We start from the raw sequence: 13,523 nt of genomic DNA, 5'->3' as shown, positions 1-13,523 counted from the left end.
GTCCCATCTTATCTTAGGGACCTCATAGTACCATATCACCCCAATAGAGCGCTTCGCTCTCAGACTGCAGGCTTACTTGTAGTTCCTAGGGTTTGTAAGAGTAGAATGGGAGGCAGAGCCTTCAGCTTTCAGGCTCCTCTCCTGTGGAACCAGCTCCCAATTCAGATCAGGGAGACAGACACCCTGTCTACTTTTAAGATTAGGCTTAAAACTTTCCTTTTTGCTAAAGCTTATAGTTAGGGCTGGATCGGGTGACCCTGAACCATCCCTTAGTTATGCTGCTATAGACGTAGACTGCTGGGGGGTTCCCATGATGCACTGTTTTTTTTTTCTCTTTTTGCTCTGTATGCACCACTCTGCATTTAATCATTAGTGATCGATCTCTGCTCCCCTCCACAGCATGTCTTTTTCCTGGTTCTCTCCCTCAGCCCCAACCAGTCCCAGCAGAAGACTGCCCCTCCCTGAGCCTGGTTCTGCTGGAGGTTTCTTCCTGTTAAAAGGGAGTTTTTCCTTCCCACTGTAGCCAAGTGCTTGCTCACAGGGGGTCGTTTTGACCGTTGGGGTTTTACGTAATTATTGTATGGCCTTGCCTTACAATATAAAGTGCTTTGGGGCAACTGTTTGTTGTGATTTGGCGCTATATAAAAAATTGATTGATTGATTGATTGATGCTGGCAGCTCTGCTGAGGTAGTGAGAGCTGGTAATGTCTTCCAGCCTGGGCAGAGAGCAACCAGTGATCCCCTGGGCCATTTTGATCACCCTCTGCAGTGCTCTCCTGTCTGCTGCTGAGCACCCCCCGTACCACGCTGTGATGCAGTACGTCAGGATGCTCTCAGTGGTGGCTCTGTAGAAGCAGCTTCTCTTCTAGATTGTTTCTCCTGAGCACCCTCAGGAAGTGGAGTCGCTGCTGGGATTTCTTCACCACCACTGTGGTGTTGGCAGTCCAGGAGAGGCTGTCAGACAGCTGCACTCCCAGGAACCTGATGGAGCTGACCCTTTCCACACAGTCCCCTTGGATGTAGAGTGGGGCTGGGTCAGCCCTGTTCTTCCTGAAGTCCAGGATTATTTCTTTTCTTATTGTGGTGTTCAGCGGCAGGTTGTTAGCTGAACACCACGCTGTCAGTTGATTGACCTCATCTCTGTAGTCAGTCTCATCCCCCCCTGAGATGAGCCCAATCACGGTGGTGTCATCCGCAAACTTTACGATGGTATTTGTGGGATGGGTCGGAGAGCAGTCATGCGTGTAAAGGGTGAACAGGAGGGGACTCAGTACACAGCCTTGAGGGGAACTGGTGCTGAGTGTGATGGTGGAGGAAAGGTGGGGGCCAAGTTTCACGGACTGTGGGCGGTTTGTGAGGAAGTCCTTGATCCACTGGCAGATGGGGGTGGAGATGCCCAGATGTGTCAGTTTCTGGACCAGGATCTCTGGGATAATGTGGTTGAAGACTGAGCTGAAGTCCAGGAAGAGCATCGTCACATAGCTCCCCTGGTGCTCCAGGTGGCTCAGCATGGTGTGGAGAGCTGTGGTGATAGCCTCCTCTGTGGAGCGGTTTGCCCTGAAAGCAAACTGGTGGGGGTCCAGAGTGGGCGGCAGACAGGCTCTGATGTGCTGAGAGACCAGTCTTTCAAAACACTTCATGACCACAGGGGTAAGTGCAACAGGCCTGTAGTCATTTATGCTCTCCACTGCTGACTTCTTTGGGACTGGAATGATGGTGGAGGATTTGAGGCAGAGTGGAACAATGGCCTGCGACAGGGACAGGTTGAAGATGCAGGTGAAAACTCCAGCCAGTTGGTCAGCACACGCTTTGAGTACCTTTCCAGGTACACTATCGGGGCCGGCCGCCTTTGTGGGGTTCACTACCTTCAGCACACGTCTCACTTCGTGTTCCTGAAGTGTTAGCATGCTAGATCTGGAGGGTGGTGGGTGTGGAGTTGTTGCTGGTCTGTCTGCTTCGAAGCGGGCAAAGAAGCGGTTCAGCTCCTCTGCTAGTGAGGCGTCAGACCTAGCATTTCCTGGGTTGCTGCTTCTGTAGTTGGTTATATGATTTATTCCCTGCCACATCCTTCTGGGGTCATTTGCAGCGAAGTGGTCCTCTATCTTTTTCTTGTAGGCAGCCTTGGCCTCTCTGATTTCTCTCTTCAGATCGGACCTGGCCGCGCTGTACAGGGCCCTGTCCCCTGATTTAAAGGCGGTGTTGTGGCTTTTTGATAGGGACTGGACTGCACTGTTCATCCAGGGCTTCTGGTTTGGAAAAACCCTGACCCTTTTGTTGACGGTGACAGTGTTCTGACACAGTTCTTAATGTAAGCGAGTACGGTGTCAGTGTACTCCTGCAAGTTGTGGCTGGAAAATAAATCCCATACAGTCAGTGAGAAGCAGTCCTGTAGCTGGGAGAGCGCTCCCTCAGGCCAGGTTTGGATTGTTCTTCGTTGTGGCTTTGTTCGCCTCAGCAGGGGGGTGTAGGTGGGGGTGAGGAACAGGCAGAGATGGTCAGATCCAGCGAGATGGGGGATTGGAGGGACTTTGTACATGTTTTATGTTTGTGTAGACATGGTCCAAAGTGTATTCCCCTCTGGTAGAGCACATTTCACGTATTGGACGAACTTAGGTGTATATAGAAAATGTTTAAGAACTTTGAGTTCAGCTCATGAAAAATGGGAGCAACAATAAATATGTTGTGTTTATATTTTTGTTCAGTGTAGAAACTCTGTCCGGATTGCAATCAATAGGATAAATGAGGTAATAATTTTAGTAACTGCATCTCTGATATTTTATTGGCAAAAACCTGCATTCATACACAAGAAAACCTGCTTCAATGAGAGAAATGACACAACCAGTGTGACACATTAGCTCATTAGTCAGGTCTCTCACCAACATTTTTAGAGGGGGTGTGTCTTTGCTCATGAAAAATGGATCTTTTTGTTGGCTAAAAATAGGGATCACTTCTCACTGACATTTATTATCCCTGGTGTTATGTTTATATTTTGTTCAGTGGATTTGATATAAAGCTGAATTTTGTTGGCCTGAAGTCACTGACACCTTAAAAGAATGATGGCTGACACACAACTAAAGCTTTTCTTCACTGACTTTTATTGGTTTAATGCTATAACAATAAAATATATTTAAAGAAAACAAAATATTTGTCACTTTGTCTTCTGTGAGAAAAACAATTCTTCATTTTAAGATAGAACAGACTGTCAACTCAAAAAAACAAAAACAAAAAAAAGGCAATATCAAGAATCTAATGCACAATTGTAGCACTTTGACCTCAACATAAGCAGAAAATATTTTCAGTGTTGAAAATATTTTCAGTATCTTTGCTTTGCAGTAGATATTCACTACACAACATAAATATACTGTACAGAGTGGTAACACAATGCTGCCAATGGGAAAACCAAGGGTGTGTGTGTGTGTGTGTGTGTGTGTGTGTGTGTGTGTGTGTGTGTGTGTGTGTGTGTGTGTGTGTGTGTGTGTGTGTGTGTGTGTACACAGGATGGGTTAAGGCAGGTGGAGCGATTGTCGATGACAGTGCCACGCCAATGAACCATATGGACGAAATTTAGAGCAAAAAATGTCAGCTGCACACACACACAGTGTTTTAATTGTATCATTATGTGATGTTTGTGACACTTAACGTCATTTACATCCCTGATTCATGTGGGTCCGAGCAGGAACAATGTGCAACAGTGGTATTTTTCCCCACACAGAAAGAGTCAGCGTGAACACTGAGTGCAGCGTCATCATTCCACGCTCACTATGAGATGCATGTTTCAGGGTTCTGATGAGTCTTCATCAACATGTGCTATGTCAGCGTTTAGTCTGATGAGATATTTGGCTGCATATAATATGCAGAAATACTGCATATAGATTGTTTTTTTGTTTTTTTTAACTGAAACAAAGCTTAAGAAGCAAAAAGTATTAAAGGTTTCAATGGGCCTTGAGATCTTCTTTCAAGACTGGACAACAAAGATTCTGCTCTCTGAACACTTTTGGATTGTGAAAATCACATCAAGATTTTCCTGTCACTTGTTTGTGTGAGTCCCAGTGTGCACTCAGTGCAGGTGCCGTGCAAATGTGATCTTTGGCAAGATGTTGTCTGACAGGCCTTAAAAGCTGCTGACATTTTGACATTTAGAGATGCTGTCTGGATGCATGATGACACACAGGCAATTGTTCTTTTAGCAGCAAGAGCAAGAGCATCCTTAAAAATAGGATTTGTTACATTCTGTTGAAATAACACATTTGCATCATAATGTCATTCAGTACCTTGATTTCAATCTTTCTCCAAATTCCTGTTATAGTATTGTAATTCTAAAATTATTTTTGTTTTAATCTTGGCAATAATAAGGAAGAAAGCCATTAAAACAAACTGTTATGCAATACCACCCATCCAACTGGCTGCCCATTTTAGCAGTTTTCATCCTTGAGTTAAAATCTGCTACAGCACCAGGTATAAAAATGAAATGAAAACACCTCTCGACACATCTGTGTCTTGCTGTGCTACTAATATGTCAAAAATGTGTATTTAAAGATACAGTGAAATAAAATAATTGCTTTGGATATGATGTCAGACTGAGATGTAGACTGAGTGATTGATTTAGCAGTTGAAGAAAATCATGGGCATGCTCTATGGTTCAAAATCATTGGGTACCATATGGAATGGTCTCCAATATACCACTTTGCAACAGACTTCAGTAATCCTCCTGTTCATTTCAATGGAAAAAAAAAAAACAAAAAAACAAAAATAAATGAATTCTTCCCCTCACCCCCTCAGAACTTCAAATTTACCTCATGGTGATGTCATGCAGATAATGTGCATCACACACTTAGACAGTTTTACAAATTTGACATTTTCAAATTTACCAAAGTGAGAATAAAATTAATATGTGAACTTGTCAAAGGTTTTCCTGAGTCTCTTTTATAATGACAGTTTACTGGGAAAATGCTTTACACCACACAAGGGAATTTGGGGGTCACAGTATGATGGTTCACCATGGAGTCTAACTGGCAATCAAGTCCACGAATCACAAGCAGTGCTTCCCAAATGTTTCCACTTCCTTCCCTCAGTCGGGGGCTCGCACAAGGACCTCGATCAGGTGTGTTCAGTCAATCACCATCTGTTTTAGGTGTGTTCAGACAATCCTGTGAACACTCAAATGTCTCCACAGTGGAAGGATTGGTCACAAATGCACCTGTGAGCTTATAGTGAATCTGACCATCGGTATTGTGAAACACAGAAAAACTGTCTATATATTTTGACAGCCACAACAAATCAATGTGTAAAAAAAAAAAAAAGATTCAAAAATGTAATTTAAACATCAAATAGATTATTTCTTATTTTAAAGGAAAAAGTCATTTCACAAGACAAGCAAATCATTAATGATAGGAGGGAATTTAGCTAAGTTACAGGATTTTTTTTATATATATATATATATATTTGTTGATATAAATGCCCCATTTGTGAATATAAAATAGATTTCTCATTAAAATGCAATAAAATGGGGAAAATATGAATATAATCTGATTTTGCCATCTTTGCATAAAATATCACAGAGCAATTTCCAGTCCTGGATGTAAATAAATATTCAAATTCAGCCATTTCCTAATCACCCTGACAGCTGAGAATTTTGATTAAGAATTTAGCACCTCAATCAAATTAATTTTCCGAGTAGTAATACGACTTATCACAATTAGTCTTTTGCAACCACCATCATGAACTGGTAGAAAATATGATCTACACATGGCCAGAATGTCTTTCTAATGTCTGTGGGTCATATTGCTATTTCCTTTACAAAATGATTAAGCAAAATAGTAACAATTTACTCATAACTCACCAGCCATGTCATTCTAAGAGATTTTGAATGAATTAGCATAATTTAGTCACAATTTACATGTTTAATTGTTTGCTGTGTTTCTGATTAAAAATTTGAAACATGAAAATAAATATTTATGAAATGTTGTTAATTATATATATATATATATATATATATATATATATATATATATGTAATTTTATAATAATATATATAATATAATATATAATATAATTAATTTATATATATATATATATATATATATATATATATATATATTTATATATGTGTGTGTGTGTGTGTGTGTGTGTGTGTGTGTGTGTGTAATGTCCCCAGTTATTAGAAATCTTTGTTAAAAACTGTATTTTATAGAGTATAAGTCATGTTATTTTATTATTATTATTATTATTATAGTTGTTTTGTTTTGTTTTTTAAGTAGTTTACGAGGTCCTGCGACCTATTCTGTGGTGCAACATATATACCAAAAAATAATGTGTTCATTATTAATTAATTATTTATTAATACTAACAATATTAATAACAATAATAATAACTATTTACTTATGATGAGTGCAAAATGAGTGTGGTATTATTACTGTTTTGTTTAAGAATGTTTAACTTTCACTGTTGCTGCACTTTGGGTGAAATCATAGTCATATTGTTTATTATATTGATAGGACAATATTGAGATACGATAATTTGGCCATATTGTACAGCCCTACTGTCAACTAGCTGAAAACTTTGAATATTATTTTACATCTACATTTTAAAAAAAATGATTCAAGTGGCAGGGGATTAAGAGGGCTATAAATAATCTGGGGGGTGGAGCCTCCCGAGAAGCTGAAAGGTTTTAGCCATGCTAATGCTCCCCTGAAGCATTTGCTCAAAAAAAGTCTGAAGGACCTAAATGACATGGTGAGATACTGAAGAGCTTCACTCATTCATGTCTGCGACATATGCATATTAAAAGTATGCTGCAACCATGTACCAAAATCCCAAATTAAAAAGCCAGATGGACTCATGTTTTTATTTCAGTGTCCCAATGCTGTGTGTCAGCAAAGTCCATCTGATGTTTACTGCATCAAATAATAACTGATATGTTGTCCATTTTATGTTTATTTGTCCATCTTGCTTAATTTTAGCATTTAAGAATTAAGTAACAGCACAGGCTGTGGGGTGCACATGTGCTACTGAGTTCTTTTCCATTCAGGGGAAATGCTGTGTTTAAAAGTGAGTTGTACATACAGGAACAAAGTGTGACTTATATATGTTTTTTCATCATCAAGAGGCATTTCTTGACTAGTGTGAGAAATTCCAGTGCAACTTATGCTCTGGAAAATATTGTACATAATTAGGCTAATTTTCATCTGCCATGTTGTAAATATTTGTTTGTTACAAAAAGTACACTGACTGCTGTTATTTCACAGGTGCATTTGTACCTGTCCAGTGTGGCAGTGCTCTCGAAGCGTCAGTCTTTGTTGACCACAAATACTGTATTATATTGATTGGTATTATATTCACACTCTGATCGGCGGACTCATGAGGACATCCAATGAAACAAAGCCATTTGACTCTCAGCAGTGCGACGGCTCTGATGTATATATGCAGTTCTCTTGTTAGGGTGTCAGTACGCTGTGCGCGTACACTGTGTACAAGGGTGCAGCAGTGTGTGTAAGATGGAGTTTGCTGAAACACTGATGCGTCAGGTTGGACTGACAAAGCTGACGAAGATAACGTGCACGATGTGCAAAACACTGGCTTTGACGCAGTGAGAAGGTCCGACCTGAGCCAGCGCACAGCACATTGTGTTGAGGAGTGAAACACGTGACGTCTTCCTGGCAGAAGGCGTCATTGTTTTCCCCGTTAATTAGGAGTGTGAACGAGGATCCGTGTTGCCAGATGCATCTTTTCCCGGTCCAGCAGTGCTTTCTTCGGTTTTATAGATATTTATTATTAAAAAAAAAACAAAAAATGGGGGGGGGGGGGGTGTAAAAAGCAGTCTTTGTCGTGCTCCCTCTCTATTTGCCTGTGTGTGTGTGTGTGTGTGTGTGTGTGTGTGTGTGTTTTTTCTTTTTTTCCCACATTATGCTCTCCTCCGCTTCCTGCTCCTCCTCCAGACTCTGGCTTCCTTTTATTCTTTCTCCCACACAGCACTGCTGCATACTCTTCCTCTATTTTCCCCTTCGTTTCTATCTCATTCATTCTTTTATTGCCCTCTCTTTCACTCTTCCTCCTCCTTCTTGACAAGCTCTCCATAAATTGTGATATTGGACTGAATTAGAATGTGTATTTTTTTTTATTTTAATGTGTCTGAGTTTGATATATTAATATATTAACATTGAAATAGATTAAAGCAAAACTATCACATAGCTTTTTTTTTTTTTTAGGGTTGTTGAAAAAACACAAATATAGAAATGCAAACAGACCTAATCTAGTCTGTTTGCATTTCCTTCCCACTGTCACCAAGTGCTTGCTCACAGGGGGTCGTTTTGACCGTTGGGGTTTTTACATAATTATTGTATGGCTTTGCCTTACAATATAAAGCGCCTTGGGGCAACTGTTTGTTGTGATTTGGCGCTATATAAATAAAATTGATTGATTGATTGATTGATAGTCCAACAAGCGTGTCACGCTGTCTACGTCTAAGAAAACAAACAAATAACCAAAAAACTCTGAGAGCAGTGCTGCTGAGGTTGGAATCATGAAGCTGCATCTGACAGTTTGATGAAAAATTTAATAATTGTAGATTAAAGGTTTATCTTTGAAAAGCAGGACGAGAGTCCACCTTAAACGGGCCACATTAGCTCACCCAGCAAGCATTTAACAGATGGTTTCATGAAAACGCTTCAGTGCGACCGTGTCAGAGGTCACCTTCAGCCCTCGCTCTACCCAAGTTCACAACATATTTCTGATCAAAGTAACACTGTAAACTGTTTTGCAGTTCTGTCAAAAGGATTTCTAGTTTTTAAATGTAGTACGATGAAACAGAAGAAAGCAGCACATTCGTTTGCCCACAGCGACCAACATTTCACACTTCAGCCTCGTGCTCCTCAACATGTTTGGGTCTGACACCTCCTGAAGCACCTGCAGATAAGTTGGTTAAGTCATGGGCTAGATATTAACACTTGTCCAATGCATTTGAATTTCATTTTTTTGGGGAGGTGGGGTGGGTGGGTGGAGCAATATAGCAGAGATGTGATATTGTGATATCCACACCAAGAGGTTATATGGTGGCCCTGATGTGCAAAACACAACAGCAAATTGCACAACAAAACAGCAAATCACACAACACAACAGCAAAAGAGAAACGTCAACAACATTAACCAAAATGGAAAAGGTAGGTACCTTCGGGCAACACGAATTGTCGCTGATTGGACTGTGTGATTTGCTGTTGTGTTTTTTTGATTTGCTGTTGTTTTTTTTTTTTGATTTGCTGTTGTGCTGTGCAATTTGCTGTTGTGTTTTTTTGATTTGCTGTTGTGCTGTGCAATTTTCTGTTGTGTTTTTTTGATTTGCTGTTGTGCTGTGCGATTTGCTGTTGTGTTGTGTGATTTGCTGTTGTGCTGTGCGATTTGCTGTTGTGTTGTGTGATTTGCTGTTGTGCTGTGCGATTTGCTGTTATGTTTTTTGATTTGCTATTGTGTTGTGCAATTTGCTGTTGTACTGTGCGATTTGCTATTGTGTTGTGCGATTTGCTGTTGTGCTGTGTGATTTGCTGTTGTGTTGTGCAATTTGCTGTTGTGTTTTTTGATTTGCTGTTGTGCTGTGCGATTTGCTGTTGTGCTGTGTGATTTGCTGTTGTGTTGTGCAATTTGCTGTTGTGTTTTTTTGATTTGCTGTTGTGTTGTGCGATTTGCTGTTGTGCTGTGTGATTTGCTGTTGTGTTGTGCAATTTGCTGTTGTGTTTTTTTGATTTGCTGTTGTGCTGTGCGATTTGCTGTTGTGTTTTTTTGATTTGCTGTTGTGCTGTGCGATTTGCTGTTGTGTTTTTTTGATTTGCTGTTGTGCTGTGCGATTTGCTATTGTGTTGTGCGATTTGCTGTTGTGCTGTGTGATTTGCTGTTGTGTTGTGCAATTTGCTGTTGTGTTTTTTTGATTTGCTGTTGTGCTGTGCGATTTGCTGTTGTGTGATTTGCTGTTGTGCTGTGCGATTTGCTGTTTTTTGATTTGCTATTGTGTTGTGCAGTTTGCTGTTGTACTGTGCGATTTGCTATTGTGTTGTGCGATTTGCTGTTGTGCTGTGCGATTTGCTGTTGTGTTGTGCAATTTGCTGTTGTGTTTTTTTGATTTGCTGTTGTGCTGTGCGATTTGCTGTTGTGCTGTGTGATTTGCTGTTATGTTTTTTTGATTTCCTATTGTGTTGTGCAATTTGCTGTTGTACTGTGCAATTTGCTGTTGTGCTGTGCGATTTGCTGTTGTGTTTTGCACTTCAGGGCCACCGTTATTACAGCTGTGTTTTATGGCAGAAGACATGGGCAGTGGAGGGAGTGCAGGAGGAAAAAAAAGAACATGGTGAGATGGATGTGTGGAGTTACAAGCTCAACAGAAAAGGAACTGAGAGAATCAGAGGAACAACAAAAGCAGATAAAAGTATTGTATTTTCCTGAGTATAAGCCATGGTTTGTTTGATTTTTTTTTTTTTTTTTGCTAGTTTGCGAGGTCCTGCAACTTATATACCAAAAAAAAAAAAAAAAAAAAATCACAATTACATACATTTTCAGTACAGTGAAACTGAGAAACACACCATCAAATTGCCTTTTTTGTTGAGAAACTTCGTAACAAGGCTCAATTACTTTCAGCAAACAAACGTTCAAGTGTTCAGTATATGAACAGTCATGATGGTGTCATTACTGTGAGCGTTTCTTCATGTCTTTGGTGATCATTGGGCCCCAGAGATAAAATATAATCATCAGTCATGCTCATTTCAAGCCAATATGAATAAACGAGTCGATGTAACCTTCCATTGAAACGTCAGTCCCTATTTTTGTTATGCACCTTTGAATAAATGTAATTTTTGCACAGACATCTGCATTGCTCCGGCGTTCCTTTTCAAGTTTCATCCTGACCTGGTTGCACCGGATTGTTGTGATTGTCAGAAGCGCAGAAAACCTTTCTTTTTCTGCATGAATAAACGTCTTTTACCAATGAGCAAAGTGTCCTGTCAAAAGACACCAACAACTGACTAAATGAATGTCTTTTTCCCACGTAATGCTGCAGCACACAGCAGAGAAACATAACATAAAATTACTCATAACCATCCCAAAGATGTATCGTTATCTTTGGCTGCTTTCAGTGATGCCGGTATTTGGTTAGACTCTTTCTCTCCGATTGTTCTGTCTGAGTTATTTTCATTAGTTACTTCATCCAAACCATCAACATGTCTATTGGACCCCATTCCTACCAGGCTGCTCAAGGAAGCCCTACCATTAATTAATGCTTCGATCTTAAATATGATCAATCTATCTTTATTAGTTGGCTATGTACCACAGGCTTTTAAGGTGGCAGTAATTAAACCATTACTTAAAAAGCCATCACTTGACCCAGCTATCTTAGCTAATTATAGGCCAATCTCCAACCTTCCTTTTCTCTAAAAAATTCTTGAAAGGGTAGTTGTAAAACAGCTAACTGATCATCTGCAGAGGAATGGTCTATTTGAAGAGTTTCAGTCAGGTTTTAGAATTCATCATAGTACAGAAACAGCATTAGTGAAGGTTACAAATGATCTTCTTATGGCCTCAGACAGTGGACTCATTTCTGTGCTTGTTCTGTTAGACCTCAGTGCTGCTTTTGATACTGTTGACCATAAAATTTTATTACAGAGATTAGAGCATGCCATAGGTATTAAAGGCACTGTGCTGCGGTGGTTTGAATCATATTTGTCTAATAGATTACAATTTGTTCATGTAAATGGGGAATCTTCTTCACAGACTAAGGTTAATTATGGAGTTCCACAAGGTTCTGTGCTAAGACCAATTTTATTCACTTTATACATGTTTCCCTTAGGCAGTATTATTAGACAGCATTGCTTAAATTTTCATTGTTACGCAGATGATACCCAGCTTTATCTATCCATGAAGCCAGAGGACACACACCAATTAGCTAAACTGCAGGATTGTCTTACAGACATAAAGACATGGATGACCTCTAATTTCCTGCTTTTAAACTCAGATAAAACTGAAGTTATTGTACGTGGCCCCACAAATCTTACAAACATGGTATCTAACCAGATCCTTACTCTGGATGGCATTACCCTGACCTCTAGTAATACTATGAGAAATCTTGGAGTCATTTTTGATCAGGATTTGTCATTCAATGCGCATATTAAACAAATATGTAGGACTGCTTTTTTGCATTTGCGCAATATCTCTAAAATTAGAAAGGTCTTGTCTCAGAGTGATGCTGAAAAGCTAATTCATGCATTTATTTATTCTAGGCTGTACTATTGTAATTCATTATTATCAGGTTGTCCTAAAAGTTCCCTGAAAAGCCTTCAGTTAATTCAAACAGACAGGGACTAGAAGGAGAGAGCATATTTCACCCATATTGGCTTCTCTTCATTGGCTCCCTGTTAATTCCAGAATAGAATTTAAAATTATTCTTCTTACTTATAAGGTTTTGAATAGGTCCCATCTTATCTTAGGGACCTCATGGTACCATATCACCCCAATAGAGCGCTTCGCTCTCAGACTGCAGGCTTACTTGTAGTTCCTAGGGTTTTTAAGAGTAGAATGGGAGGCAGAGCCTTCAGCTTTCAGGCTCCTCTCCTGTGGAACCAGCTCCCAATTCAGATCAGGGAGACAGACACCCTCTCTACTTTTAAGATTAGGCTTAAAACTTTCCTTTTTGCTAAAGCTTATAGTTAGGGCTGGGTTCCCATGATGCACTGTTTCTTTCTCTTTTTGCTCTGTATGCACCACTGTGCATTTAATCATTAGTGATCGATCTCTGCTCCCCTCCACAGCATGTCTTTTTCCTGGTTCTCTCCCTCAGCCCCAACCAGTCCCAGCAGAAGACTGCCCCTCCCTGAGCCTGGTTCTGCTGGAGGTTTCTTCCTGTTAAGAGGGAGTTTTTCCTTCCCACTGTTGCCAAGTGCTTGCTCACAGGGGGTCGTTTTGACCGTTGGGGTTTTTCCGTAATTATTGTATGGCCTTGCCTTACAATATAAAGTGCCTTGGGGCAACTGTTTGTTGTGATTTGGCGCTATATAAATAAAATTGATTTGATTTGATTTGATTTAATCCCCATAAAATCGTCCCTGAAAGCCATATTAATTTTTCGAACGTGTCCACCTGGAGGTCTCTTACGGTTTCTGGAAAAAAATTTATGCAGCAGACATTTATTCGCAATAAAAATAGATGACAGGGGTGGACAACACCTCACTCAAAGCCTGCTCACAGGCGAATGAAGCAACCGACAGGCATGAAAAAACTCACGCATGTGCACGAAGGTTCAAGCTTGGCTGAAGCTATCACACGTGATTCAAATCCATATGGTTTTTGAAATAAATAATAAGGTCGGATACATTTCTAACAGACCTCGTATATATATATATACACGAGGTCTGACCTAGTAAAAATAAAAAGATGCATCACAGCACAAAAAAGAAATCCTGGTTTGACTGTTTCATTTTGTTTGAGTCCATATGTTATTTTTTTGAGTGCCTGCACCTTTTTAGGTTGTTCTAAAAGAGAATGGAGAGGCTCCAA

The sequence above is a fragment of the Thalassophryne amazonica genome, chromosome 5 (genome assembly GCF_902500255.1).
Source record: "Thalassophryne amazonica chromosome 5, fThaAma1.1, whole genome shotgun sequence".
Lineage (NCBI taxonomy): Eukaryota > Metazoa > Chordata > Actinopteri > Batrachoidiformes > Batrachoididae > Thalassophryne > Thalassophryne amazonica.
Note: the sequence above shows the minus strand (reverse complement) of the source record.